Source organism: Chiloscyllium plagiosum, chromosome 36, assembly GCF_004010195.1.
Source record: "Chiloscyllium plagiosum isolate BGI_BamShark_2017 chromosome 36, ASM401019v2, whole genome shotgun sequence".
NCBI classification, from domain to species: Eukaryota; Metazoa; Chordata; class Chondrichthyes; order Orectolobiformes; family Hemiscylliidae; genus Chiloscyllium; species Chiloscyllium plagiosum.
This window is the reverse complement of record NC_057745.1, coordinates 22711820-22724695: the sequence shown is the minus strand read 5'-3', so window position 1 is coordinate 22724695 and position 12876 is coordinate 22711820.

The following is a 12876-nucleotide window of genomic DNA, read 5'->3' as shown; positions in this document are numbered from 1 at the left end:
TTTCACTCTTCTCCTGATCGCAATCCTTCTTCTACGTCTCTAGGACTATTAGGAGGCCTGTAGAAAACTCCTAACAGGGTGACCTCACCTTTCCTATTCCTAACCTCCGCTCACTCTCTCAGCGGAGAGGTAAGGGCTGTTTGGCAGTGGCTGCTTGAAGGCTCGGTGACGTTTGTTTAACGGTTTAAATTTGAAAGTTTTTTTTAAAAAGCGCGGAGCGGACCCAGAAGCTGGTGTAGCGCAAGCTTACCTGGGTAGGTTTTTTTCCCCTATAAAAGCGCGCAGGAGAGGAACCTGAGGTACTACAGAGGTAGTGCCTCCCACCCTCCCTCCTCCTCTAACCTAATAATAAGACCCGTTGTGGTAAGTAGGTAAGTGCTGCATTTTGCTTGTTCCATTCTTGGACCTAGTTTTTTTTCAAAAGGTTACTTTTAGAGGGATGGCAGTGAAGGCAGTGCAATGTTCCTCTTGCAACATGTTTGAGGTGAGGAATGCCATGGTCGTCCCTGCTGATTACACTTGCAGGAAGTGCACCCATCTCCAGCTCCTCCAAGACCGTGTTAGGGAACTGGAGCTGGAGTTGGATGAACTTAGGATCATTCGGGAGGCAGAGGGGGTCATAGATCGGAGCTTTAGGGAAGTAGTAACTCCAAAGATTGCAGACAGATGGGTGACAGTGAGGGGGACTGGGAGGAAGCAGCCAGTGCATGGACCCCCTACGGCCGTTCCCCTCAGAACAAGTATACCATTTTGGATACTTGTGGGGTAGACGACTTACCAGGGGTAAGCAATGGGGTTCAGGCCTCTGGCATGGAGCGTGAGAGAGACTCACGTTTGGTATGTTGCCTCCCAGGTGCAAGGGTACGTGACTTCTCTGATCGTGTTTTCTGGGTCCTTAAGGGGGAGGGGGAGCAGCCCTTAGTCGTGGTCCACATTTGCACCAACGACATAGGTAGGAAGAGGGCTGAGGATATTAGGCAGGCTTTCAGGGAGCTAGCTTGGAAGAAACATAGACTATAGGGAACAGATGGACAAAGTCAAGATGGAGGGTGGGATTTTCGCCTTTGTTCGGCTAAGCATGGATGCAGTTTACTAGCAGGTAACTAACTCACCATCCACATTGCTGGGATTACTTGACCGATCACTAGCCAATCAGCGCATTCAGAGCTGATAGGCATACAGGTTAATTAACCTATCAGAGGCTCTTGGGTCACTAACAGCTGCAGACCAATCAGAAGCTAGCAGCTTCTATCCTAAATACTGCTGGTTCAGTGTCAAGAACTTTGTTTATTAGATTAGATTCCCTACAGTATGGAAACAGGCCCTTCAGCCTAACAAGTCCACACCAACCCTCCAAAGAGTAACTCACCCAGACCCATTTCCCTCTGACTAATGCACCTAACACTATAGGCAAGTCAACATGGCCAATTCACCTGACCCACACATCTTTGGACTGTGGGAGGAAACAGGAGCAGCAGGAGGAAACCCACGCAGACACGAGGAGAATGTGCAAACTCCACACAGACAGTCGTCTGAGGCCCGAATCAAACCTGGGTCCCTGGTACTGTGAGGCACCGTGCCACCCTTTAACTTTCCACATGTAAATAAAGGATGACTTGGTGACAGGATACTGGCTTCTGTGGAGTTATTTCATTTCCAGCTTCACAAATTATCCAATATGACACAAACCTATGACACTATGTTGTTCCACACCAATTGGAAAGTGAATAGACATTGTTAACTGATTGCAAGATTCTTGATTGATAACCAAATAACTTCTTCCCTGTTGCTAATATTTCTACAACCATTGAACTCGTGTTTTGTAAATCTTAAAAAAGGCAACCATAATTCTTGCCATGTGTCTTTTCCTGGGTATCTTGCAGAAGTCTCTTGGAAATTAATCCTCAATTCTTAGAGATCCAAACATTGAGAACCCTTGATAAGCTGAGACTTTTTTTTCATTATTCCTTCATGGGATGTGGCCAATAAATTAAAAAATACACTGCTGGCTGAGGCCTGGTCTTCAAAGGATTCAGTGACAAGAAGGTTTTATGACAGACTTTTACCATCTTGTTGCAGGGTAGGGGTTACGGTGGGAGAGGTGGTCAGAGGCAAAGGCAGGCAGTTGATTTTTAGGTCACCTCCATAACCCCATCCATGATAAACTGAGGCAAATGAAGCTCCCACTCCCAAACAGATAGAGTTTTTTTCTGTTTTGGGAACCTTTCGAACCCAGTGAGAATGAAGGTAATTGAGGAGATTGTGAGAGCTAGACACCCATGAGAGTGGCTAGTAGTTGTCCACCTAAGGGTCTTATTGGCGGCAGATCGAGAAGGTCACATATGGACCTCTCATCCCAAGAACCAACTGGTGATGTGAATAGGAGGAGGAGGATAGTGTTTCTCAGTGCTGGCTCACTCAATTAATTCCCATTTTCATCACTTCTCTCACCAGGGAGGGCAAAGTTCCACCCAATTACTTATGTTCAGAACTGAGAATGGAAGAAATTGTTTGTAATGTATATTCCTGTATATAGGGCAGGATCATTTTGTTAGATCAGTGCATTGAGGACTTAACTAGAGAACAGACCATCCTAGATTTTGTATGCTGCAATGACATGCGGTTAATTAGCAATCTTGTTGTGTGGTGTCCTTAAGGAAAGAGTGACAAAAGGTGAAAATTCTTCATTGGGATGGAAAGTGAAATAGTTCAATTAAAAACTAGGATTTTAAATCTACGCAAAGGAATTTAAACCCCATGCAGGTATGAAGAGTGGGCTGATGACAATAGGAAATTCTAGAGAGTTTATTATAATAGGGTGTGATAACAAGCACTTTGAAAATATCAGTGGGTTTAGACAAAGTCATCATGGATTTATGAAGGGGAAATCATGTGTGACAAAAGTTTTTAAGAACATTACCAGCAAATGTTTGATTTGATTTATATTGTCACATGTATCGAGGTACAGTGTAAAGTTTACTAGGTGAAGGTGAGTACTGCAGATGATAGAGATCAGATTCAAGATTAGAGTGGTGCTGGAAAAGCACATCAGGTCAGGGCAGTATCCAGGGAGCAAGAAAATCGATATTTCGGGCAAAACCCCTTCATCAGGATTGCTGATGAAGGATTTTTGCCTGAAACATCAATTTTCCCGCTCCTCGGATGCTGCATGACCTGCTGTGCTTTTCCAGCATCACTCTAATCTTGACAGTGTAAAGTTTGTTCTGTGTGCAATACAGGCAGATCATACCATATAAAGATCATAGGGTGATCAAACAGACAGAGGAGTAGATAAGAGAGAACCACTGAATGTAACATATTTGGATTTTCTGTAAGCTTTTGATTAAGGCCAGAAAATGACAGATCAGTGTGCAAAATTAAAGCAGACAGTATTATACTGGCATAGATTAAGAATGTTTATTAGATTGGAAACAGATTGGAATAAGACAGTGACCAATGGGTACTGTAGGGATCAGTACTTTGACCCCAACTATTCACATATTTATCAACAATTTGAGTGAGGGAATCAAAAGCAATAATTCCAGATTTGCTGACAACACAAATTTAGGGTGGTGAGACTGTAAAAGGTAATTTAGACAACTTGAGTGACTGGCCAGTTCAGATGCACACTCATGTAGGTGAGTGTAAAGTTATCCATCTGGTTGGAAAAACAGAGCGCCTATGTATTATTTAAATGGTGATAGACTGAAACATGTTCAGCATGAAAAGAGCCCTGGGTATCTTTGTAAATCAGCCATTGAAAGTAAGTATACAGGTGCAACAAGCAATTCAGAAGGTAAATGGTTTGCTGGCTTTTATTGCAAGAGGTTTGAAATACAAAGAGAAAGTGAGGGCTGCAGATATTGGAGAGTCAGAATCAAAAAGTGTGGCATGGAAAAGCACAGCAGTCGGGCAGCAGCCGGAGAGCAGGAGAGTAAAACCCTTCATCAGGAATGTGGAAGGGGAAGAGGGCTGAGAAATAAACAAAAGGGTGAGGCTAGGGCTGGGGGAAAGATAGGTGGGAAGGCGACTGGTAGCTACAGGTGGGGAGTAATTGTGAAAGGTCAGTGGGGAGGGTGGAGCGGAGAGGTGGGAAGGGAGATGGACAGGTAGGACAGGTGAGGTCGGGAGGACATGTAGAGTCAGAGGATTGGAGCTGGGATGAAATGGGGGAGGGGACATTTGGAAACTAGCGAAGTCAATGTTGATGTTGTGTGGTTATAGATTGCCGAGGTGGAAGATGAGGCATTCTTCCTCCAGTTGGTGGGTGGCTTTGATTTGGTGGTGGAGGAAGCCACACACTTGCATGTCATTAGGGAACTGTGAGGGGGCTGCAGGGATGGGGGTGAAGTGTTTGGCCACAGAGTAGTGGGGTTATTTGGTGTGGGCACCCCAGAGATGTAGCACGGTGGCTCAGTGGTTAACACTGCTGCCTCACAGTGCCAGGGACCCTGGTTCGATTCCAGCCTCGGGCAACTATCTGTGTGGAGTTTGCACATTCTCCCTGTGTCTATGTGGGTTTCATCTGGGTGCTCTGGTTTCCTCCCTCAGTCCAAAGATGTGCTGGTTAGGTAGATTGGCCATGCTAAATTGCTCATAATGTTCAGGGATGTGTAGGTTAGGTGCATTAGTCAGGGGAAATATAGAGTAATAGAGTAGGAGAATGGGTGGGAGTACGCTTCAGAGGATCAGTGTGGATTTGTTGGACCAAATGGCCCGTTTCCACACTGTAGGGATTTGATGTTCCCTGAACTGCTCCATGAGTTGACATCATGTCTCCCCGATGCAGAGGAGACCATATTGAGGGCAATGGATGCAGTAGATGAAGTGACTGGATGTGCAGGAAAATCTCTACCAGATGTGAAAAGATCCTTTGGGGCCTAGCGGGGAGGTGCGGGCACAGATTTTATACCTTTTGCAGCAGCAAGGGAAGGTGCCAGGTGTAGAGGGTTGGTTGGTTGGGGGCGTGGACCTAACAAGAGAGTCACAGAGGGAATGATCTCTGCAGAATGCAGAAGAAGGTGGGGAGGGTAATATATCTTTAGTGGTGGAGTCTGACTAGGTGGTGGAAATGATGGTGTATACTGCACTGTATCCAGAGATTCATGGGGTGGAAAGTGAGCTGTGGGAGTCGGTGGGTTTGAACTAGATGTCTGTGTTGAGTCAGTCACTGGAGGTGAAGATGGAGAGATCCAGGAAGGGGAGGGAAGTGCCAGAGATAGTCCATGTGAACATGAGGTCAGGGTGGAAGGTGTTGGTGGAGTTGATGAACTGTTCAACCCCCTCGAGGGAGCACGAGGTTGTGCTAATACAGTCATCAATGGAGCAGAGGAAAAGGTGGGGAATAATGCTGGTGTAACTACTGAAGAGCAAGGACGTCTTCTTGCAAATGTACAGAGCCGTGGTAAGATCACATCTGGAGTCTTGAGTGCAGTTTTGTTGTCTTAACTTAGAAAGGATTTACTTTCCATTGAGGGACTGCAGCAAAGTTAACTGGACTAATTTCTGGGAAGGCAAGATTCTCAAATGAAGAGAGACTGGCATGACTGTGCCAGACTTCTAAACTCCAGTGAACAATGGGAGGGGATCTCACTGGAATATATAAAATTCTAACAGGCTTCAACAGACTGCATGCAAAAGTGATGTTTCCACTGTCTGGGAGATCTAGAACAAGGGCTCTCATTCTCAGAATACAGGGTAGGTACTTTGGACTAAGATGAGAAGAAAACTCTTCACACAGAAGACGGTGAACCAGTGGATTTCTCTACCACAAAGACAGAGCTGAAAATGTGTTGCTAAAGACAAGTCACTGAATCTATTTAACAAAAAATAGGCTTCTAGACACTGAAGAAGTCAAGGGGCATGGGCAAAAAGCAGAGGTTTGAGGTTGGGTTAGACAATCAATCACAATCATATTGAATAGCCAAGCAGTCTCAATGGGCCAAATGGCTTACTTCAGCTCCTATTTCTTGTGTTTCTATAAAATCCTCTCAAAACAGCTGAGTGTAAATGTCATACTGTAAACTGGTGAAGTTGACTCAAATCTAAGAAACCACACAGAAAAAAGATATCAAGTCCCAAAATGTCAAGAATTATCAGCTAAATAGAGAGAAAAGTAAAGGATTACAAAGTCACGAAATAAACTAATACCCAACAACAAGAACAATTGGACCAATTAAATGATCTTAAATAGACAATGCTCTAAAGATAATGATGACTCCAATTTAATCTCAGATTGTTTTAAGAAATCCCAATCTAAGGGATGATTTGCAATATAATTAGTTATTTCCAGGATCTTTGTGATTTAAACGTATTAATACCTGAACTACTTAAATTAGAATAGTGATTGATCAAATTAAATTAATCAAATTAAACTGCATCCAAATATTTATATTGCTAGTTTAAAGCAATAATGTGCAACTATATTTTCTCATTTTAATAATTAACTTTTATAAATGCCTCGGGGATGATTACTTGTTATTACCACGAGTCATGTCAAAACTAATAATTGTTACTTACCAGTTATCTTTTAAAACTATTAGATCTAATTATTAACATTGGATAAATTGATGACTTATTCACTTTCTAGATTTTTGCATAAATCCTTGTATAATACATATAGCATGAAAGTTAAGAAAACACCAATATAGTTACATGTGAGAACTATAAAGAACAGGTAATAATCCTGGATTTCATTGTTGTTGATACCATGTGAAGTGAAATGGAAAAATCTCAGTTCTTCATGATGTGCCTGTTAAATGTAACAAAATTGATCCAATTGCATTTTAAAATAATTACACACGACCTCTCATTTTATCATTTTGTGTATTTCAGGATGCTATCATTCCAAGCCTGTATTTTGTAAATAAAGCAATTTAAAGGCTACAAGAACTATAACTGCGAAGAAAAGAAATGGTACCTTTTAGAAAAATTAACTAAGGTCTTAATATGATAAATATAAAATCATGTGATGGAATTAATTTTCACACTATGTCAACCAGTGATGAGTAAATCAAAAATCACGAGGGATTAGAAGTAATTACAGCTAAAGTCCCTCCAGCAATTTATCTGTGTGTACTCAGCTAATTGAATGTAATGAGTGTTCTTAGATATAAAATTCCATATTAACATTCCAAAAGAAATGTACATTTCATTTCAGAGCAGGTGTGACTTAAGATCAAGGCATCCTTGTGATTTACCTAAATCAAGAATCTGTGCTGTTTTATATTGGAAACAATGGAAGTTTCTCATGTGCAAATTGAAAACATTCAAAGAATACTTCAGCACTAACTGACATATTGGAATAGTTGTATCGATCGTTGCTTGTTTTTAATGGAAGAACAAAGATGGCTGTACATTCTGCATCTTGCAGAGGAAGTTACTGTCAGCAAAGCATGAGGTTGCTGGTGCCAGAGTCCATACCATCCAGCCTCATGACTGTACTCAACTCCCTACTCTCTTTGTCCATAGGATGTGAGAGTCACTAGCTAGAACAGCTTTCATCCCCCATTCCTAATGACCCAGAGAGTAGACTCTGGAGTCACATTGAGGCAAGACCTGGTAAGGATGGCAAATTTCCTTCCCGAAAGGACAGTAGTAAGGCAGATGGGTTTTTATGACAACAGTTACATAAGAGCCATTAGTTCAGCTTTCCTTTTTTTAAAATTCAGTTCAAATTTTGTAATCTGCCATATATAATTCAAATCCATGTCTGCAGAACATTAGCCTGTGGTTCTGGATTACAGTGATATTATAGCAGTAATTACATTATCTTCATCAGTGGGTAGTGCTGGAATTTTAACATGGAACTATACATGGTTTGAGATGTGGGTGGGAGCTTAAATGCGCGTAAAAATATGAGCACGTCTGGAAGTCAGCTCTAACACACAAACTTTCACATTTAATTCAGGTGCATTCAACTGTTTGCATATGACTCCAATGGCAGATGTGGGTTCGCAATCTGAATTTGCAAACTACTGAATTGCAGTGATATTTCAACGTGCTTTCAGATTTATGGCTTCTGCAGGCTTTCTGAAACTCAACATTGAAATCAAGGTGAGAACACAGAGCTCATTGTGAAGCTCATTAAAAATCAGGTTAATAGTGCATGAATTCATAAGTGCTCACAGCTGCTTTGTTACCTACCACTGGGAAAAGGCTTGTTCATAGTCCTTGTGGTGAGAGTTGATAGTTTGGATGCTTGAAGACTCAGATCACTGTGTCTGGCACTGTGTCTGGCAGACAAGGAACAAGATAAGTATCAAGAACAGAAGCAGTCAGTGATCTGTAGGTGTTGCAGAGATAGGAAAGCAACAGAGGTACTCAGTTCATACGAGGTTACAAGGGGTATAGGCAGAGGCTGGGCTTCAGAGACTTGGCATGAGGGGAGTTGGAGGACGTTTGCAACTCCAGAAATGCTTGTTACCTGCTGGACTCGGTGATGATGCTAGTGACTATGGAAGTGACAATTGTATCACCACATTCATGCAGCGACATGCCCAGGATCTTAGGGTCACCTGAAACGCAAATGTATAAAGCTGGTTGATGATGGGGTACTTAGCACGGCCACTATTGTCAACTCCACCTGTGATGACATTAAATCAAACAGAGTCCCAATTTGGATTTTTCATCTCATCGCCCCCTACCCAATCCTACTGGTAAAAAAAAATTCTGCTGCCAAACAACCACCTCTTGCACTTGGTTCAAAGCACATTTCAGAAAAAGGCAATGTGTCACCCAACAGCCAGGAATGGCCAATATGGGTTAAGTGATGGTTGTATCTGATTATCTGATTGTACTGAAGAATAGAAACCTAACAGCATAAATGATTTTTGGCACAAACCCATAGGAATACACTAGAGAGCTTTATTTATTGTTTACCTGCCACTCCTACAAGATACAAGCCTTGTTTCTGTACTGGTTGATGCAATAAAAGCTTTCCAGAAGACGTGTACTCATCAATGTACACAACCATGGTTAGAGTCTGGGGAAGGCTTGACTATAAGTCACAAAAACATCCTCTCACCAATCATTCAGCTAATGATGCCCCCCAGAGTATAGTATTTGTGTTGAGCTGACTATTGAGAGCCTGAGTATTTTGTTGAGAACCTTCCACAGCTGTCCCTGCCACAATCACCTTGCTCCCATTTCCTGAGAATTGATAGTCACCAGGTGAAAATCTGACTGGACTCACCAAACTGAGATGACCCATGCTGGTGCATGTTAAAACACCATCAGAAAGAACTAATTCGTCAGAGAATTTGACATCTGCAATATTCAACAGCTGTTGCTGCATTCGTGATGACTCTGACAGGGAGAAAATAGACAAGGACAATTTAAGAAAGTTCTATTTTAATACCATGGTGATTATGCTTTGGGTGCTGCTGAAATCAAGTTCACAACACCGTTCATTGTATAACTTGTTGATGGTATTGGATTCCCTCACCAGGTGGATGGCATCATGCTTTGTCAAAACAATAGAATATATGAATTTGGAGCAGGATCAATCACACTGTTAAAGTGGTGCAGTGATATTGTCCCTACCTCTGAGCCAGGTGACGTAGGCTCAAGGTCCAGCTGCTCCAGAGGAATTTAATAATATCACAGAACAAGTTGATTAAAACAATGTTTATACATAAAGATGGTACTGTAGAAGGTGAAATGCATAGCTCTCTTAAAAATATTTTAAATTTCATTTAAAATGTGATTTATTTTGTTACAGTGCATACTTAAGGGAATAGCACTACTCAGTCATGTTTCTTTTAATAACTTAATCTTGTTATTGGTTCATATTCAATTTATTCAAAAGTATAAATAAGAGACCACTGGTGCAGGGGATTCATTGGATGAAAGCAGAAGGATAGAGCAAGTCAATAAACAAACTAGCAAACAAATATTCTGCACAAAGAAAAGCCATGTGTCTCTGTTTCTATTTCACCCAAAAATTAGAATCTAACAATAGGTCGGAGGCCCCCAACCTTCCCATTTTGGATGATCAAAGATACCAAGACATTTTTGGTCTCTGGTGCTTCCTCCTCATTAGTTGTCAACTGTGAGATCTTCATGGAGGGCCTCCTCCAGTTTTCTGTCCGCTCTGCATTCTACTACAAGAGGGAAAGAAGAGACATTTGCAGGACGTGAATTGCATTTGGTCACCTGATGGATGCAGTGCATATAGTAAGACTAACAATAGGGATAGGTAGTAAATTATATACCAGATGCCTGGCAATTTGGATGTACAGGTAGATGGGGTATGTAAGGGAATACAGAAAAGCAGAAGAATGGATGTGTTTGCAATATGAGTTGGTGTTTGGAGTGAGTGATGGATAAGGCACAGTGTTTGTGTGTCAGAGGGTCATAAGGTTAATCAGTGTGGCCTTGTCCAGGTGAGTGTGCAACTGTAAATTGTCTTTACTGGTTTCCTGAGATCATTAAATTGCTTTCTCCATGAAGCAGGAGTGTGGAACAATGCACTTGTTAATGATACCAACTCTGCAAGCATAAAGTATCTTCCTCTGTTTTTGTGAACATGTTTCTCTTTCCATCTCCTCACTATCCTCTAGCAGTATGTCAGCTGAGGCATCATTAAAGCAGACTGCAGCCTTTGAGCAGCCAGACCTCCAAAATATCCCACAAAATGTCATGTTCACAGTGGCTCTTTAAATACTGGAGTTGAGCTTCAGCCACACAGATCCATATGATTTCCATCATACATTCAGCACCAAAGCCAGAAGCAAAATGGTAAAGATGTGGCTACATTAAAATGCCATAGGCATTGGTACATTGAACTCATCCCTGGGTTTTCCAGGTGATGTCAGAATCCCTGTTTGCTCACCTTGAAGTTAACATCCATTGTCTGTTAGCAACTTTGGAACAGCACTTTTCTATGTTTGAGGGTCTAGCTGTTCTGAATCAGGCAGCAATGGACAGAGACAAATCTTACATGAGCCCAGGCATTGTGCATCAGCAACTACTTGACCATGGAAAATATCGCAGTTGAATTTAACACTGTGATCACAACACCAAGGCCCATCAGGAGCCACAGGAAAACATTCAAGTGTGGAAAGTGGGGCTGACTTCTCCTCTGGCTCAAAGAGTGAGGCTAATTGCTCTGCCTCAGCTACCACATACAGAGATCCCGGGCTAGATATCACCTTGATGGTCAAGGAGGCAGAATGGCCATCAAATGGCCTGGAAGGCAAGGACTGGCATACCCATCTTCCCACCACCATGTCATTCTGCAAGTGGAGAGAATGATGGTTGCTAGCTTATGGCCTTCCCCTATGAACCCGAAACAGCAACTTATATACCACCAAACCTAAATCATCAGGGTCTACCTGTTGATTCCTATCTCATTTTGAAGGCGTACTGCCATTGGTGGTTACAGACCTAACGGCACTTTGACTAGGCGAGGCCACTATTGTTTAATCATCAGCAACCACTTGCTAACAAGTATGATGTCTACTAGGAAATTCTGTGTCATTGCTCATGGGATCTGTACGCCCTTGCATAGCTGATAAGCCTACATCTCAAGCTGCAACTATGAACACATAATTGGCAGGTATTTCCAGGAGGTGGAATGGTGCCTGGCGTTAAAATTGCTAGCATTTCTTTCTCAGGTTCCTTTTGAATCAAAGAATTGTGTCCCTTCATGCAGAAGCTGCTTCCAAGTCAGTTTCTTCTGAATGAGGGTATCCCAGGCATTCATATCTATGTTGAATTCTTGAGAGAAGCCTTCAGAGAGTCTTTACACTGCTTCCTCCATTCTCCTCTCAATTGTGTGCCTTCCTCGAACTGGGTGAAGATAATCTGTTTTGGCAGTCAAAGCACATGATCAGCCCAGTGGAGTTGGTTTCAGATAATCATGGCCTCAATCCTGCTGTTATTGGCTACTTCAAGGATACTGAGGTTCATACTCCAGTCCTCCTAGCTGATATGGAGAATCCATCTCAAACAATGTTGATGGTACCTCAAAGGGCTGTGAGATGGTATCTATATGTAGTCCAATGCAATGAGCCATGTAGAAGAGTCAGAAGGAAGCATGACTGCCTTGTACACAAGAATCTTGGTATCAGCATGGATGTCACTGTTATTAAAGACTCTCACCCTTTGGCATTCAAGTGCAACACTCACAAATTGGGTGTGATGTTGACTGCCTGTATTGATGTCAGCCTTAGATGAAAGTTTCCTATGTTTCAGAGGAGCTTTCTGTTGATCTTAAATGGAAGAATGGATGAGAACTTATCTCAGACAGGTTGGTAGACGATTTGAATGGAACATTGCTTGAATGTGGGAATGCTGTTGCACATCAGTAGATACATTGACTTTGATAGAAGATAGATTCCAATTGCAAGGAAACCTCAACTGGTTTCATAATGTGGTAGACAAGCAGGAAGCTGGAAAAACACAGCAAGCCAGACGGAATCAGGAGGCAGAGAAGTCAACATGTTAAGTGTAATCCTTCTTCAGGAAATCCTGGTTATCTACCTTAAATTCCAGCATCTGTAGTTTCTTGTCTCAATAATATGGTGGCATCCACTTAGGTGACTGCTGTTGTCAAAATGTAATGCCTTGGTTCTGCTGACTACCAAGACCAGAGCCGTCTCCACTTTCAACCTCAGTGATGGGATTCCAGCTACTTGCAGAATGTGGTTGACTTTTAACCATTCTATTAAATGGCCCAATAATCCACACAGACATATCAAACCACAACAGAAAGAAAACATTGTGCGTATACCTACACCGCACTGCCACCTTCTCAAGGGGAATTGGCAATGGGTGACAAATACTGGCTTCGCTATCAATATGTACATCCCAAGAATGAAATTCTTTCTAAAAACATTTTGCTGATTTTTAAAAGAAAAGTAATCTGTCGGA